Source organism: Hyperolius riggenbachi, chromosome 3, assembly GCF_040937935.1.
Source record: "Hyperolius riggenbachi isolate aHypRig1 chromosome 3, aHypRig1.pri, whole genome shotgun sequence".
NCBI classification, from domain to species: Eukaryota; Metazoa; Chordata; class Amphibia; order Anura; family Hyperoliidae; genus Hyperolius; species Hyperolius riggenbachi.
In genome coordinates this window covers 471,286,775-471,302,908 of record NC_090648.1, presented here as the reverse complement: position 1 = coordinate 471,302,908, position 16,134 = coordinate 471,286,775, and the positions used below count along the sequence as shown (strand labels likewise).

The window sequence follows — 16,134 nt, the reverse complement described above, 5'->3', positions numbered from 1 at the left end:
CACGGGAATTAGAACGCCAGGGTGGTTAACACACATAAAACCTCGGGAAGTTCTTGGGCTCAAGAGCAAAACTTCAAATTCATAACCCTATGGTACAAAGCCCCTGATATCCTCAATAAATTCAACCCAGATATCCCAAAACAGTGTTGGTGATGCGTAAACGATGTTGGATACTCATTACACTTAACCTGGTCCTGCCCTTTAGACCATTCTAACATGAGGTACACATCTACTCCCAACAGATTCTTGAGGAGGCTCACACATTACAAACCGATCTCTTCTTATTACACAATGCTATTTCCACTCATAAAGAATACAATACGGTAATTCAATTTTGCCTCATTTAGTAAGCTCAGCTCGAGCTTTGATACCTGCCCTGTGGAAAACAAACAAACTTCGCTTGACTGCCCCCAGCATCAACCAATCCCACGACTTCTCAAGAGCTGCTCCAACACTATGGAACTTCCTACTTCCCCCCTTTTAGGTTTCCCCTCTCCTTCAACATCTTCAAGAAGGACCTCAAAATTCACCTTTTCACTCTGGCCTAACCTCCCTCACTAGTACTCTAAACCCACAGCTGAACTCTGGTCCCCTACCTTTCGTGTCCCTAACTCTCCCTCTAGACTGTAAGCCTTTGGGCAGGGCCCTCCTCTTTATGTCTTTTTCCTGTTCACGCACCTCCATTACCCTACACCCATCCTATGGATCTGAGTGAGCTCAAGTTGCCTAATCTCCATGCTCCCATCCAGTGACTAAGCATTACCTTGTACTCATGCTGTGCTGTGGGATCTGGTTTGTATGTATTCTTGTATTGTCCTATTGCTGTATGTTACCCCTAAATATTGTCTGTAACCTTAACTAATGTCCAGAGCTGCATAATATGTTGGCGCTTTATAAATACAATAAATAAATAATAGCATCCCTAACCGTAAAATGTAGTTCTCGAGGGTTGAGAAAACCAGAACCATGGACATACCTGATCCATTGCAAACTCAAATCATTAACCACATATGAACATATTTGGCAGAAATTGATAAGGTATAACCATTCTCTTCAATTCCGAGACATAATGGAAACCTATCAACAAACATCCTCCATGACTAAATCATAGATTAGATATAAGGTTCTACTACAAGACTCTCTATACTTAAATTTGATTAAAGAGTACCTAAATTATACATTAGAGTTGGCTTTAAACTTAATAAGTTGTCAAGATATATAAAATCACACATAATAAAATGTGATTTTCTCACCCCCATGGTCCGTATTCCACATGTAGTCTTGAAATCCCCGCCCCCAGTGTGAAATTGGGCCCTGGCATTCTTTTTCTTTCTATACCATAGGTGTAAAGGATGCTGGAGAATTGATGTCATAGCTCCACCGCTCATGTCATGATAAGACAGACTGCAGCAGTTTTGCTGTCTCTTTTCTCTCCTACACACTGTGAAAAGAGAAGTAATTTGATCCAGGCAGGCAGAGAGCAGGGGAGGGAGGAGCAGGGGAGTTAACCAGTCTGAAGGGGAGGACACAAAGTGTTGCTACAGATATAAATGTGAGTCTATTCTATCCACTATGATGTACCAGATGTGAACTTTATATGTTTATCCAACTGTGCACAGTGCCTAGACTGCATTTATGTATTGCCATTCAGACCTTTTTTTGGCTGGAGGTGCTCTTTAATGCTTTCAGTAAATCTTTTGAGATATTTCACTTACTGTTAAAAAGTGGTTCCCCTGAATAACCACAGTTTTCCATTTCCATTAAAAAGTTATGCTTATTGATTTGTTAACCATCTCAGGTTTTGACATCGCTTGATATTTTCAACATATTTTTGATATAATGTATACTCAGTATTACGATGTAATGCTGTTCAAATATTCCTATTCAATATACTATATTGCATATGTGTATCAGCGCCAAGGTAACAAAGTGGCCGCTGCTGAGAAAAGAACAATGTCCAGAGTTCACAAACAGGTAAATTATATATGATCAGCGCAGAGTCCAAAAACAAAAGACGAGTCTTAAACAAAGAATAAGAGCAGGTAAATCTCCACCACAATAAATATTGGGTTCACGGCACAGCTCTGCAATCATGCATACCCAAAAAAAGGAAAGAGGCTTACCAGCTGGTGACAACCCACATTATAAGGTTATATCAAGGCTTTGGTAGGACATCAGCAGGGCCGGCCCTGGACTTTTTGCCGCCTGAGGCAAATTTAGAAAAAATTGTCGCCCCCTCCCGCTCACAGTAAGAGGCACAGGCGGGGAATCACTCACCTCTTCCTCGTTCCAATGTGCGCTCCACTGACGTCACTTCCTGCAACGCCGGCCACGTACAATACAGTGGGCGGCGTTGCAGGAAGTGACGTCAGTGGAGCGCACGTTGGAACGAGGAAGAGGTGAGTGATTCCCCGCCCGTGCCTATTACTGTCGGCTGGGCGGCTGCTTACTCGCTATTTAAAGCTGGAGGGGAGCGCAGATCGGGGGACCCAGGCGAGGGAGGGGGGAGGTCCGACCCCCCTCCCCACCGCTAGGCCCAATACCCCCGTCCTGCCCGCTACCCCTCCAGCTCAGCGGCCGCTGCTCCCCCCGCACCCACGCCGCCCCTAGAAGTTTGCCGCCTGAGGCAAAAGTTTCACCCCGCCTCATGAGCGGGCCGGCCCTGGACATCAGAAAGCAACAGTCTGACCAGGATCCACCAATTCAGCAATGATTCATCTCACAAATGGATACCAGTAAACATCATAAAAAAACTAACAAATGGCAACTCTAAGTGTAAACTGTTTAATATAGAGTTTTCATAATAAAAATATCTTAAAAATAGCATAAAAACAAAACTTACATACGGGGCCCATGCAATGGGAACCCCGAGAAAGTTGCACGCATGTATGGGTCAGCAGTAAGGGCCCTTTTCCACTAGCGGCGTTTGCGATGCTGAATCGCAAAATCGCAAACCGCTAGTGATTTTGAAATCGCTACGGTTTGCTTTTTAACATAGGAATCGCGGTAGGTAATTTCCACTACCGCGATTCGTTTTTGACTCAAACGCGATCGCACCGCGGAGCGATCTTTGCCGCGATTTTGCTATGCAGTGCATTGCATAGCAAAATCGTGAACGCAATCGCCGGGAAGTTTCCTGCACTTGAGATTCAGCAATCGCTAGCGTTTAGCGCGAACGCTAGCGATTGCTAGTGGAAAAGGGCCCTTAAGGACAGTATAAAGGTGCCGCTTGTCTCCTTCCCTATACTATATCCTACAGAAACTGAGTAACATTTGCTGCTTCAATGACTGAATGGTGTTACAGAGCCCTCAAACCACTATTCATCCAATGGTTATTGTTTTTTTCGTTTGTTTCAGTTCACTCTGAGCACTTTTTTCAATTCTATGACTTTATTATCATTTATTTACATTATTGTTATTATTTTTATGTATTTACTGAAGATAACATTTTCCGCAGTACTTTACATGCTGAATAATTTATGTCACGATGGTTCCTCAGAGGAGCTCAACCACCACTGAAAAAAGGCAAAAGACGTTCAACAAGAATACATTTTTCAGATATTTGCCAAAGTTTCAATCCACCTCAGACCAGAGGCGTATCTAGAGGGGTGTAGGTATGGCTCATGCCATGGGCACCACAACACTATGGGCGCCATGCCTGCCTCTTTGCTGCGCGCCTTCATGCCTGCCCCTGTGCTGCTGTGCCATGACTGCCCCCATGCTTCCCTGTCACTCAGACCTCAGATTCGATGAATTCTGTTATCTGGGGAACATGTATGTAGGGCGCACTTGGCTTACTGTTAGAAAAGAGGACAGAGTGGGAATAAAAAAAGTAACTTCAGCAATAAAGTAACTTCAGCAATATCACGAGTCAAAAAACACAGGCAACCATAAGAAATATACGCAAGAAAGGATGCTGTTTTTAGAGGGGAAAGGGGGCTCTGACTGGGGAGGTGCAATTTCAGTCAGTGCTTGCCATAGGCTCTATATTGCCCAGATACCCCCCCTGCCTCAGATCCCCCCTCCCCCTTCGATTATCGAGACTTCCAGCTGTGGTGTCTGTAATGTAGTGTAAGGGCCTTTTTCTACTGAGTAACATGATTGCAGTGTCAGTACCGCTACGATTGTGTTCGTATTGCTACTGCAATGATTCCAGTGGCTCTAAGGCAGTGATGGCTAACCTTGGCACTCCAGCTGTGGTGGAACTACAAGTCCCATGAGGCATTGCAATACTCTGACAGCTCTAAGCATAACTTTGGGAGGCAGAGGCATGATGGGATTTGTAGTTTTGTCACAGCTGGAGTGCCAAGGTTAGCCATCACTGCTCTAAGGGGTACGATTGTGGTGCACTTTCAATATGTGATGGGCAGGCATGGGCTTCCGAATTCCGCGGAAGCTAAAATTCCGAAATTCCGCCGGAATTGGGGTTTCCGCATGGTTCCGCGGAATTCGGAATTTGCAATCCGGAATTCGGAATTTGCAATCCGGAATTCGGAATTCCGGCAAAATCGGAATCGGAATGAATTGACCAATCAGGAGATGCGGAATGAGTTGACCAATCATAATCAGCGGAGAGTTACTGCGCTAAAATAACGGTTTCAACATTTTTTTTATCCAAATTTACAAAATACAAATCAACTTTATTAACAATAGATATTTCAAATGAGCGATTGAGTGTTTCCTCCTAAATTTACGGAAATCCGTATAAAAATTACGGAAGTCCGTTTAAAAATACGGAAAGTGCACGTGGCGGAATACCGCGGAATTCCGCGGAATGTAGCGGAATTCCACCGGAATGTAGCGGAAGCGGAATTTCGGTAGTGGCGGTATGCGGAATTACCGCGGAATCGGAAATTGGCTCTTCCGACCATGCCTGGTGATGGGGGGAAAAAAATGGGCAGGAAAATATTTTGAAATGCCGGATGGCAGGAAAAAAAAGTGAAAAAACAGAGATGTGATTACTATGCCATTATCCTGCAAGAAAAATGCAGCAGGCACGATTGCAATCAGGAAAAATCTAATTGCAAATGCATCACATCCATGGAAACGTTTGCTGTGGTTTGTATTGGTTTTTCAGTGGCAAGTGTTCTGTGATCCCCAAGCGATCAGAATCAGAACATAAATGCTACTAGTAGAATTGTCTGCAGTGCACATTAATGTGTTTGTGTGTATCTGCACCAGTGTAATGGGTAGTCCTCCCTGAAGCAAGTGAGGTGTGGTCCGGGGTAAGTCGAAGAGCAGAAATGCCAATCAAGCCAACAAACATTGATTCCAATAATAGATTTAAAGGACCTCTGTCGTGAAGATCTTAAAATTTAAAATACATGTAAACATATACAAATAAAAAGTATGTTTCTTCCAGAGTAAAATGAGCCATGAATTACTTTTCTCCTATGTTGCTGTCACTTACAGTAAGTAGTAGAAATCTGACATTACCATAGATTTTGGACTAGCCCATCTTCTCATAGGGGGTTCTCAGGGTTTTCTTTATTCTTAAAAGCACTTAGTGAATGGCAGTTGCTCCGTCCAACTGCCAAAAAAAGTGTGCAGCAAGCAGGGAGGCTGGCCAGCATCTTTGTATAAATCTTTTTCCGGGAATGTCTTTAAGAATAAAGGCCAAGCTGAGAATCCCCTATGGAGAGATGGACTAGCCCAAAATCTGTCGGTAATGTCAGATTTCTACTACCTGCTGTAAGTGACAGCAACATAGGAGAAAAGTAATTTATGGCTCTTTTTACTCTGGAAGAAATGTACTTTTTATTTGTATGTGTATTCAATTTTAAGATTTTCGAGACATTTCCGCCTTAACCTCCTTGCCGTTATAAAAAATCCGGCAAGGAGGCAGCGCTGCACTTTTTATTTATTTATTTTTAAAATCATGTAGCGAGCCCAGGGCTCGCTACATGATAGCCGCTGAGCGGCGGCATCCCCCCACCCACTCCGATCGCCTTCGGCGATCAGAGTATGCAGGAAATCCTGTTGAGAACGGGATTTCCTGCAGGGCTTCCCCGGTCGCCATGGCGACCGGGCGGGATGACGTCACCGACGTCATGGACGTCGTGACATTAGAGGGAATCCCGATCCGCCCCTTAGCGCTGCCTGGCACTGATTGGCCAGGCTCCGCAGGGGTCTGGGGCGGGGGGGGGGGGGCGGCTCGGCGCGGCGGGTAGCGGCGAATCGGCGGCGAGCAGCGGCGATCACGTACTACACGCAGCTAGCAAAGTGCTAGCTGCGTGTAGGAAAAAAAAATTATGCAAATCGGCCCAGCGGGGCCTGAGAAATCCTCCTGCGCAGGTTACCCCGAACTATGTTCGGGATAACCGGCAAGGAGGTTAATGACTAACTGTACATGGTTTATTGCAAGCTTTCGTAACGTTAAGTTTATTCTCCAGCCATTACAGTATATAGAACGGTATCAGAACTTTACAATAAGAAGGGTTAGTGTGGAGGTTATTTTATAGGGCATTCTTCAAGCCAAATACTCTTTTTGTTTTGCTTTAATACTCTAAGTCCCTATAAACTATACAACCCTCACCCACAGCTCCTTTTGTGCCTTGGCACTGTAGCAAGGGCTTATGGGAGCTCAGTCTGGGAAGGAGGAGGTTACTAGCCAGAGATTTCAGAGGCAGAGGGGAAGAGGGAGGAGGAAAGGGGACTGAATTTACACACAGGCAAGGTGATAGCATCTCCATCCCTCAGCCTGTGTCAATGTGACCAACAGAACATGGCTGCCCTCATTGTATCACAGGTATAAATAATCATAAACTTTTGAAGGTGTTTTCAACTAGATATGCTGTGTAAACTATCTAAACTGTAGATAAGATTTACAGACAAGTTACTTGCTATAGTTAGTTTTTCATCTCGGATCCGCTCTGCCTCTGACACAGGAGATCAGGTTTCGAATCCCGGTTCTTCCTGTTCAGTAAGCCAGCACCTATTCAGTAGGAGACCTTAGGCAAGTCTCCCTAACACTGCTGCTGCCTATAGAGCGCTTCCTAGTGGCTGCAGCTCTGGCGCTTTGAGTCCGCCAGGAGAAAAGCGCAATATAAATGTTATTTGTCTTGTCTCTGACGAGGTGCCTAAATGTGTGAGTCTGCAGCATGTCTGTGGTGTGTGTGTGAGGTAAGTGTGTGTTTGTGGTGAAGGTGTGTGACGTGTGTGTGTGCGTCACAGTGTGGAGATCCGGGATGTTAGGGCAGAATTTTCAGGAAATCAGAAGGATGTTGGGTAAGAGACGTAAAGGAAGGCGCGATACGAGTGGCTGACGATCACACACAGAGGACACTTGTTAAGCCATGCAATGGTCAGCACCCGCCGCAATTCCAACCTGTTAATCATCAGCACAGCACATGGCTCCTGTTTGTTGCTAGATGCCATGGAGCGTATTGCCGTCATGCCGATAGCCACGCTCAGGTGCCGCCAATTATCCAGTAAATGAAAAAAAAAACATTGCTTGAAAATGACTCAGTGACTGGGAATGACAGGGCCGCACAACCATCCTGCATGGCCGCCAAGCTTAAAGTGAACCCAAACTGAGTAAAAGCTTTTAAAATAAACATGTGATGTACTTGGAAATGAATATTGCATACTCACCTCGCTGTCCGTTCCTCTCAGAAGATCATCATTTTCTTCTAATAACAACTCTTTCCAGTTCCGACTAGATCTAGTCAGACTTGTCTCTGAGGAAGCTGAAAGTCTTAGGGCCATTTTACACTTAATGTATTTTAAAGGACCACTATCGCGAAAAAAAAGTGGGCAGTTAAAATCTGACAGAACCGACAGGTTTTGGGCCAGTCCATCTCTTCATGGGGGATTCTCAGGGTTTTCTTTGTTTTCAACAGCATTTCCAGAACAGCCGTTGCAAACTGACAAAATAGTGTGCAAGTGATTAGGGAAGCTGGCTGGTATCTTACTACTTTGGCAGTTTAATTGCTGTTTAGGAAATTCTGTTGAAAACAAAGAAAACACTGAGAATTCCCTGTGAGGAGATGGACTGGCCCAAAACCTGTCGGTTCTGTCAGATTTTAACTGCCTACTTTTTTCGCAATAGTGGTCTTTTAAAGAGGAACTTCAGCCTAAACAAACATACTGTCATTAAGTTGCATTAATTATGTTAATTAAAATAGATAGGTAATATAATCTCTTACCCACCCTGTTTTAAAAGAACAGGCAAATGTTTGATTTCATGAGGGCAGCCATGTTTTTGGTTGAAAGGAGGTGACAGGGAGCATGAGACACAGTTCCAACTGTCCTGTGTGCTGATCACCCCTCCCAGTTGCTAGGCAACGTGAATAACAACATAGGAAAGCCCATCATGCTTTGCACAGCATCAGGGAAAAAAAGCCCGGGCAGTTTTCTTTGATGCGTGGAGCTTAGCTAAAAATGCAGCTAAAAATAATGCTTTGGTAAGAAAAACAAAGTTCTGATACTGTGAAACTGTTAAAGAAACACCAAGCCTTTTCAGTTCTGCTGAGTAGATTTTTAGTCCGGAGGTTCACTTTAAGTATGATAGAAGGGCTGGGGGCCAGTGGAAGCCTTCCTAGGAAGGTAAGTATGATGGAAGGGCTGGGGGCCAGTGGGAGCCTTCCTAGGGAGGTAAGTATGATGGAAGGGCTCTGGGCCAGTGGGAGCCTTCCTAGGGAGGTAAGTATGATGGAAGGGCTGGGGGCCAGTGGGAGACTTCCTGGGGAGGTAAGTAGGATGGAAGGACTGAGGACCATTGGAGACTTTCTGGGAGGGAAGTATGATAGAAGGACAGTGGATCAGTGGGAGACTTCCTGAGGAGGTATGATGAGAGGACCCAGAAATAAGAAAGACATGGCTATTAGAAAGAGTCTATTTGGGAAATGAAAATGTAGGATTTCTCCCTACAGGGTACTTTTTTTAACTTAAAATTAACCCCTTCCTGACCCACATATGATCACATCGAAAGTTTCCAGTGTATAGTTAGTATTCAACGATAAAAATAATAAAAAGTATAAAAAATAAAATAAAATGTTCTGCTCCACTCACTTCCTGTTAGCCAGCAGTGTCCAGAGCGCAACTATCAGGATAAGCTCATAGTTGAAGTTTTGAGCTGTAAGTCTCACTTGACGACTGGAGCTGCAGCTGAGTTTTGCTTTCTAGAAGACGTGGACTTTGGATGGAGCCCCCAGAGAGCGGCCGGGACACACGCCTCATTGTACGCTGCTAGAAGCCGCATCCAGGGTCTGCTGAGGTCTGCACTCTGTTTATTGTGCTGAGGCCTGTGTTGGGTGAATGAAATATAAGATTCCTGTTATCCTAATGCAAGATGAGACGTCCCCTATACCATCTGGGCCAGTCCTGACTACATGACAACTCGACCTGGTGCAATATGGCCACCACCTGGCCGCACAAACACAACAAACCTGGGAAGGAGACACATAGCACAGAAATGAGTTGTGAACACACACACAAAGCCGGGACAAGGTTCTCCAGCACCCAAGGCCGAGACACCAAAGTGTGCCCCTCCAACCCTCCCACCCCAGCCGTCACACACTGATTACTATTAGACTAAGAGGCGCCCAAACCCCCGCAACACCTTACTCTCTAGTTATCTGGCTTGCAGTCACTGCCATGTATCCCCTCTTCTCAGGGCCGGGCCGAGGCATAGGCTGGAGAGGCTCCAGCCTCAGGGTGCAGTGTAGGAGGGGGCGTAGAATTCATTCAGCTGTCATTCCTAATTGTGTTTGAAGCAGAAAGAAATAAGAAAATGGGATACATGGCAGTGACTGCAAGCCATATAACTAGATATTAAGGTGTTGGGGAGGTTGTGGGCCCTGTGGCGCCTCTCAGGTCTAATAGCAATCTGTGTGATGGCTGGGGTGGGAGGGATGGAGGGGCGCACTTTGGTGTCTCAGCCTTGGGTGCTGGAGGACCTTGTCCCGGCTCTGCCTCTTCTTATTTCTCTATGCTTCAAACACAATAGGGGAATGATAGCTGAGTGAGTTGTGCGTCCCCTCCTACACTGCGCCCTGAGGCTGGAGCCTCTCTCGCCTACGCCTCGGCCCTGCACATGCACACACACACACACGGGGACTGTGTGTCCTCACTTTACAGGGCTGCCATAGCGGGAAGGCAGACAGAACTCCATCGCAGGATCTAAGGAGGGAAGGCCACAAATTTTAAAGTATACCAGATGCAAAACATACTAGAGGAAAGGGGGTGGTGGAGCAGGCATGTCAACTGTCCTGATGTTGTCGCTGGCCGGGAGCGCACTGCGCTGGTGTATGACATCAGGTGCATGACGCAGTGACGTCATGCACATGAGCAAAGCGCTCCTAGTCACAGGCACGTGCTGTAGGACGCGCGCAGCCCAGCCAGCCTCCGGGCCTGCAGTGCCCAACGTCAGCGAGCTAGAAGAGGCTGCCGGAGGGGCATTTAGATATAATGCGGGGGCAGAAAGCAGAATGAGTGGAGCAACAGGCACTAGGACAGGTGACAGTATATGCCTGCTCCCCCTGTTTCTCTAGCATATTTCGCATCTGGTATCCTTTAACTTTGAAGCTGGTTTTACACCTATTTTTTTTTTTTTTGCGTTGTGGTGGGGATGCAATGCTCCTACTGCATCCACCGCAACGCAAACAATGACAAACATATGACGCTGTGGCAGAGTGCTCTGACAGGGTCATATGCATAGCCCCGCCCTCCGCTCAGTGGCATTCTCCCTGTGGGGTAGGAAGTCAGTCACTGGGATTCCCGTCAGCGCTACGCACCACATTCTGTCGTTTACACGTAGTGCCTGACCCATGAACTTCCGTTACCCAAACACCATGCATTAAGCGCGCTGCTTGCGGTAATGCGCTGCTGCCCTTTATCAAATCAGATACTTCTGGCGCACCGCAAAGGACCACTATACGTGTGAAGGTCTCCATAGACTTTTTATTGCTTTTGCAGGAAAATAGGGTTATGCAACATGGGTTTAACCTGCTAGTTTTAATGGGACCTAAGGGTTAAACAAGAGGGGCGCTGAAGAGTACTTTTCATTCAAAGGATTCTGAGGTGAGAGACATATGGAGGTTGCCATATTTATTACAATACCAGCTGCCTGGCAGTCCTGTTCATCTTTCTGGTTGTCTGAATCACACACCTGAAACAAGCATGCAGCTAATCCAGTCAGACTTGAGTCAGATACATCTGCTCTGCATGTGGTGTCGATGGCCAAGACAGCGTCTATGGCTAAAAGTATTAGAGGCAGAGGATCAGCAGGACAGCTAGGCAATGTGCATTGTTTAAAGGGAAGGTCCAAGCAAAATAAAAAATATGAGTTTCACTTACCTGAGGCTTCTACCAGCCCCATGCAGCCATCCTGTGCCCTCGTAGTCCCTCACCGCTGCTCCAGTCCCCCGCTGGCAGCTTTACGACCTCGGAGGTCGGCGGGCCACATTGCGTACGTTTTTACGCATTCCCACTAGTGCAGGAACATTAACACATACATTTTTACGCATTACTGGTTCAATGCGTAAAAAGTACGCATTGAACCAGTAATGCGTAAAAATGTATGTGTTCATGTTCTTGCACTAGCAGGAATGCGTAAAAACGTATGCAATGCGGCCCGCCGACCTCCGAGGTCGGCAAGCTGCCAGCGGGGGACTGGAGCAGCAGTGAGGGACTACGAGGGCACAGGATGGCTGCATGGGGCTGGTAGAAGCCCCAGGTAAGTGAAACTCATATTTTTTATTTTGCTTGGACCTTCCCTTTAACCTCCTTGCCAGTCTAAAAAATCCGGCAAGGGGGCAGCGCCGCACTTTTTTTTCCTTTTTTTTTTTTTAAATCATGTAGCGAGCCCAGGGCTCGCTACATGATAGCTGCTGAGCGGCGGCATCCCCCCACCCACTCCGATCGGCTTCGGCGATCAGAGTATAGAGGAAATCCCGTTGAGAACGGGATTTCCTGCAGGGCTTCCCCGGTCGCCATGGCGACGGGGCGGGATGACGTCACCGACGTCACAGGGAATCCCGAACCGCCCCTCAGCGCTGCCTGGCACTGATTGGCCTGTGTGCTGTTCTGTCTGCTGCAGATCGCAGTGCTGTGCATGCTAATTAGATAGCGGTTTCGCCATCTATCGCAGCTCGGAGACTGAAGGCGGAGCTCCGTTCTGCTCAACAAGCAGGAGGCGATCTCCTGCAAAACAGAGCTTCAGGACTTTACACCGATTGGCGTTAGGCAGTCCTGGGGCTGCCGCCGCGGCGACGCCCATCGGCATGATGCGGGCGGCAACTAGTTAAGACTACAAAGTTTACTCTGCATTGTTCCCAAGATGCAAAGTGTGCGATGCAGGGGAAAGGGCAACAAGCTAGATGTTCTACAGTGCAGGTGGCCCATAATCAGGGGCATAAAAGTATATTCCCCACAATGCAGCGAGGTTCACAGACAGCAAACTGTCTGGACCATGGTCATGACATCACACGGTGGGAGGGGTTTCACCACAATAACAGCCATACAGCGCCCCCCCCCCATACACACACACACACACCTTTCCAGAAAATTTGTCATGTGCCAAAACCACCTGTTTTGCCCATGCGTCCCACCGCACACACTTCCTCCAAACCAAACTCCAAACTGCTATTGTGAAATTCCCGTGTCTGTACAAAATGTTTCCATCTGTTATAAATGCTGATAATCGTCTTTCTGTCTTGTACAGGCAGATTAGCAGATTGGTGTCCAATATTTCTCCACCTCATCCAAACTTCTGGCGTTAGCGGGCGCCAAAATTGCCTGCTTCGGCCTCTGCCTGTCCCCTGGGTCCCGTCTTCTGATTTCCACATCCAGTCAGTAAGGACACTGTTTTCATCTTCACATACTGGCTAGCTGGTGGGGAGAACGGGGCACAGGGTTCTTGTGAGGCAGTGTCAGTGAGGAAATGTAATATCTAATGCATAACAAGGGCAGCCATCAGGGGGGGGACAACTGACATTGCAGTGAGGGGCCCAGGGCTTCTGGGGGCCCTGCCCCCCCAAATCACCGGAAGGGCCGCATTTGCTGGCTGCGGGCCTCTATGACTCACTATCCAGCACACCGTGTTCCAGCACTTACAGAAGAGTGACATCAGCGCTTAAACGTGGGGAGCGGATAAGTGAGCTTGCTACTATACTATTCTGGGGAACCTATACCTGGATACCTATACTGGGGACACCAGGAAGAAAAGAGGGGGACAAAAGAGAACGGACAAAGGATAAGAATGGACCTATAAGTCCCTATCTAATTTGTTAACTGGGGACTACCTGTATTTTGCTAGTATTTGGCTCCACCCACACCATGCCACGTCCAAGCCCACTTTTTGCCGCATCACGTTGTGCATGCCGCTTTCTTCAGTGTCAGAGCCATGCACATTTTTTCGCTGCAGCGCACTTCGCGCATGGACATGGGGGTGGGCACAGCAACCAGTGGGTGGGCCCAGGGAGGGGGGGGGCAAAGTTGATGATGTGTGAGGGGGCCCAAAATTTTTTATGCCGGCCCTGTGCATAGCTCCCAACTGTCTCTCTTTTGTAGGGACAGTCCCTCTTCGGGAACCCTGTCCCTCTTTCTCCCTCATTTGTCCCTCATTCAGGACTCATGTACAGATCTGTGCAAGTAGATTTATTTATTTTTCTACTGAAAAATGTGTTTAACTGACCCTCCCACAAATTAAGTTGATATATTTATAATTTTCAAATGTTAAAATGAAGAAAAACAAACAAATCTTTTGATTTTGACTTTTTTGTGATATGCATGGTGAGGGGTGAGGCTGGGTGTGGCTAGAGGCACGGCAGGGGGCGTGTCTTGAAGTGTCCCTCATTCTTATATCAAAAAGTTGGGAAGTATGCTAATGTAGTACTTGGGAGACTTGGACCCTTGGATAAGCCTCTGAACCCCATTCCCAAAACTAACCTTCACCTATCACCGCTCACTTTTCTTCTGTTCCATTTTGGCTTCAGCTTCTCACCCAATTCTTCCTGCTGCAGCCAGTAATGTCCTCCAGCCAATAAAATGACATCAAATCCATACACCCCCAGCGATGAATCGACTTACTTTAGATTGAAATCCCTGGGGGACTCTCTTCCTCTGTCATTAGTTACTTTGCATCACATGATGTAGAGGAATGAGTATCGCAATGTGATTGGCTTCTTTGTTGTTGATCACATGACACAGGACAATCTTTGGTCCCTCCTGGCTGGACAGGCGGTTGTCCTGGGAACCAGTGTGGAAAGCAGCAAATGCAACAAAGCAATGAAAAATTATTTTTGTTTAATCATCGAAGGGCTCTTAGTTTAGATTGTTTGCATAATTTTAGGCTGAAGCCTATCACAGCCAATCGCTGTAATTGGCTGACAGGGAGGGGGGGGGGAGGGAGAGAGGGAAAAAATACAAAAATGTAATTTAAAAAAAGGAAATAAATATTTATAACAAAATAAATACACAACTGGGGAGCAAACAGGCCCCACCAACAGAAAGCTCTGTTGGTGGGGAGAAAGGGGGGGGGGGGGGTAATCACTTGTGTCCTGAAATGCAAGGCCCTGCAGCTAGGCCTTAAAGCTGCAGTGGCCTATTTCATGAAAAATGGCCTGGTCTTTAGTGGGGTTTAAGACTGCGGTCCGATTGAACTTCATTCCAATCAGTAGCTGATACCCCTTTACCCGCAGGAGATCTTTACTTTTTCTTTAATAGATCATCAAGGGGGTCTGTAAGGCTGATATTGTGGTGAAACCCCTCCCACAGTGTGATGTCATGACCAAGGTCCTGACAGTCTGCTGTCTGTGAACCTCATTGCACTGAGAGAAATAACAGCTTTTTCCAACTGCTAAGCAAGCAATATCTCCCTCTGTGCATAGAACCCTCAGTAACGAACAATCCGTACAGATCACCTGGCAGAATTAAATGTCACAACCTATGATAAATCTCAGAAAGTAAATCAGGGAGAGGAAAGATGTATGGGAAAACGCTGACTAAATAACCAATAAATGAATGTTGTTAAAAAAAAAAAAAAAAAAAGTAACTTTATTCATTATGTTATTTTCACTACAGTTCCTCTTTAAAGTGAACCAGAGACGGAGCACCCTCATGTATTTTACCAGATATATCAGTGGAAACATTAGAGAAAACTACCCTGCTCTCTGTTTCATTCTTCACTGTTCAGCTTACTTCTTATCAGCCCTGATAAAATTCCCAACTGAGCATTCAGTCTGGCTTTGCTATAATGACTCAGCTATAATGATTCCTGAGCAAAGCCAGACTGAATGGAATTTTATCAGGGCTGGTAAGAAGCAAGCTGAACAATGAAGAATGAAACAGAGAGCAGGGTAGGTGTTTTCTCTAATGTTCCCACTGATATATATGGTAAAATACATAAGGGTGCTTCGTCTCTGGTTCACTTTAAAGTGTACCCGAGCCAAATCTCGGGTACACAAAATTAGGTACTTTCCTAAAGAGAGGGAAGCCTCAGGATCCTTTTGTCCATAGAACTCTCAGTAGTGAACATTCCGTTCGGATCACCCGGCAGAACTAATTATGTCACCACCTGTGATAAATGTCAGAATGTAAAGCAGGGAGAGGAAAGAATTTATAATGGGCAACCACTGACTAAATCATTTATAAATAATTATTGAAAAAATAAGCACTTGTTTTCATTGTTATTTTCACTATGTTTCCTCTTTATGGTACGAGTATACAAATACGATAATTGTCAGTCAAATCCTTAATGACACCTGAGTAAGACCGATTGCATTTCACTATCCCCCTCTGTCTTGCATCGATCGTCTTCCCTCCACCCCCTTCATGACAACAGAATGCATTGCTAGACTGAAGGCTAGTGATGCATCTGTACAGCACTGTCTGATGGTTTCCTGGACCCCGATGGGTGACAATAATCACATGTGTGTATCTTAGCTTAAAGGGAATCTGAAGTGAAAATAAATTTATGATATAATGATTTGTATGTGTAGTACTGTTTAGAAATAAAATATTATTAGTACAGATATAAGTCTCATATTGTTTCCAGTACAGGAAGAGTTAAGGAACTTCAGTTGTTATCTGTACAAGCTTCTCTGAGCTCTGTGACTTTATAAAGTAGTGGACAGCACTGTCTTTTGAAGCTCTTATCTCAACTGTCTCTTTCTTTTGTTTATGTTTTTTTCT

The 16,134-nt window shown here is 46.0% G+C and overlaps 1 protein-coding gene across 10 annotated transcripts in view; it reads right to left on the bottom strand.

The window, feature by feature from the left end:
* PDE3A (phosphodiesterase 3A) overlaps window positions 1–16,134 on the bottom strand; it is a 454,279-nt gene that overhangs the window by 336,337 nt on the left and 101,808 nt on the right. The window contains exon 1 of one of the 10 annotated variants that reach the window (XM_068278007.1): window positions 13,891–14,037. The exons of 7 other annotated variants lie outside the window; for them this stretch is intronic. The gene's annotated coding sequence lies outside the window, so the exon portion shown is untranslated. Of the gene's footprint in view, window positions 1–9,012; window positions 9,087–13,890; window positions 14,038–16,134 lie in introns of those variants that run through there. 2 more of the 10 variants (XM_068278008.1, XM_068278010.1) reach the window with 2 other exon arrangements.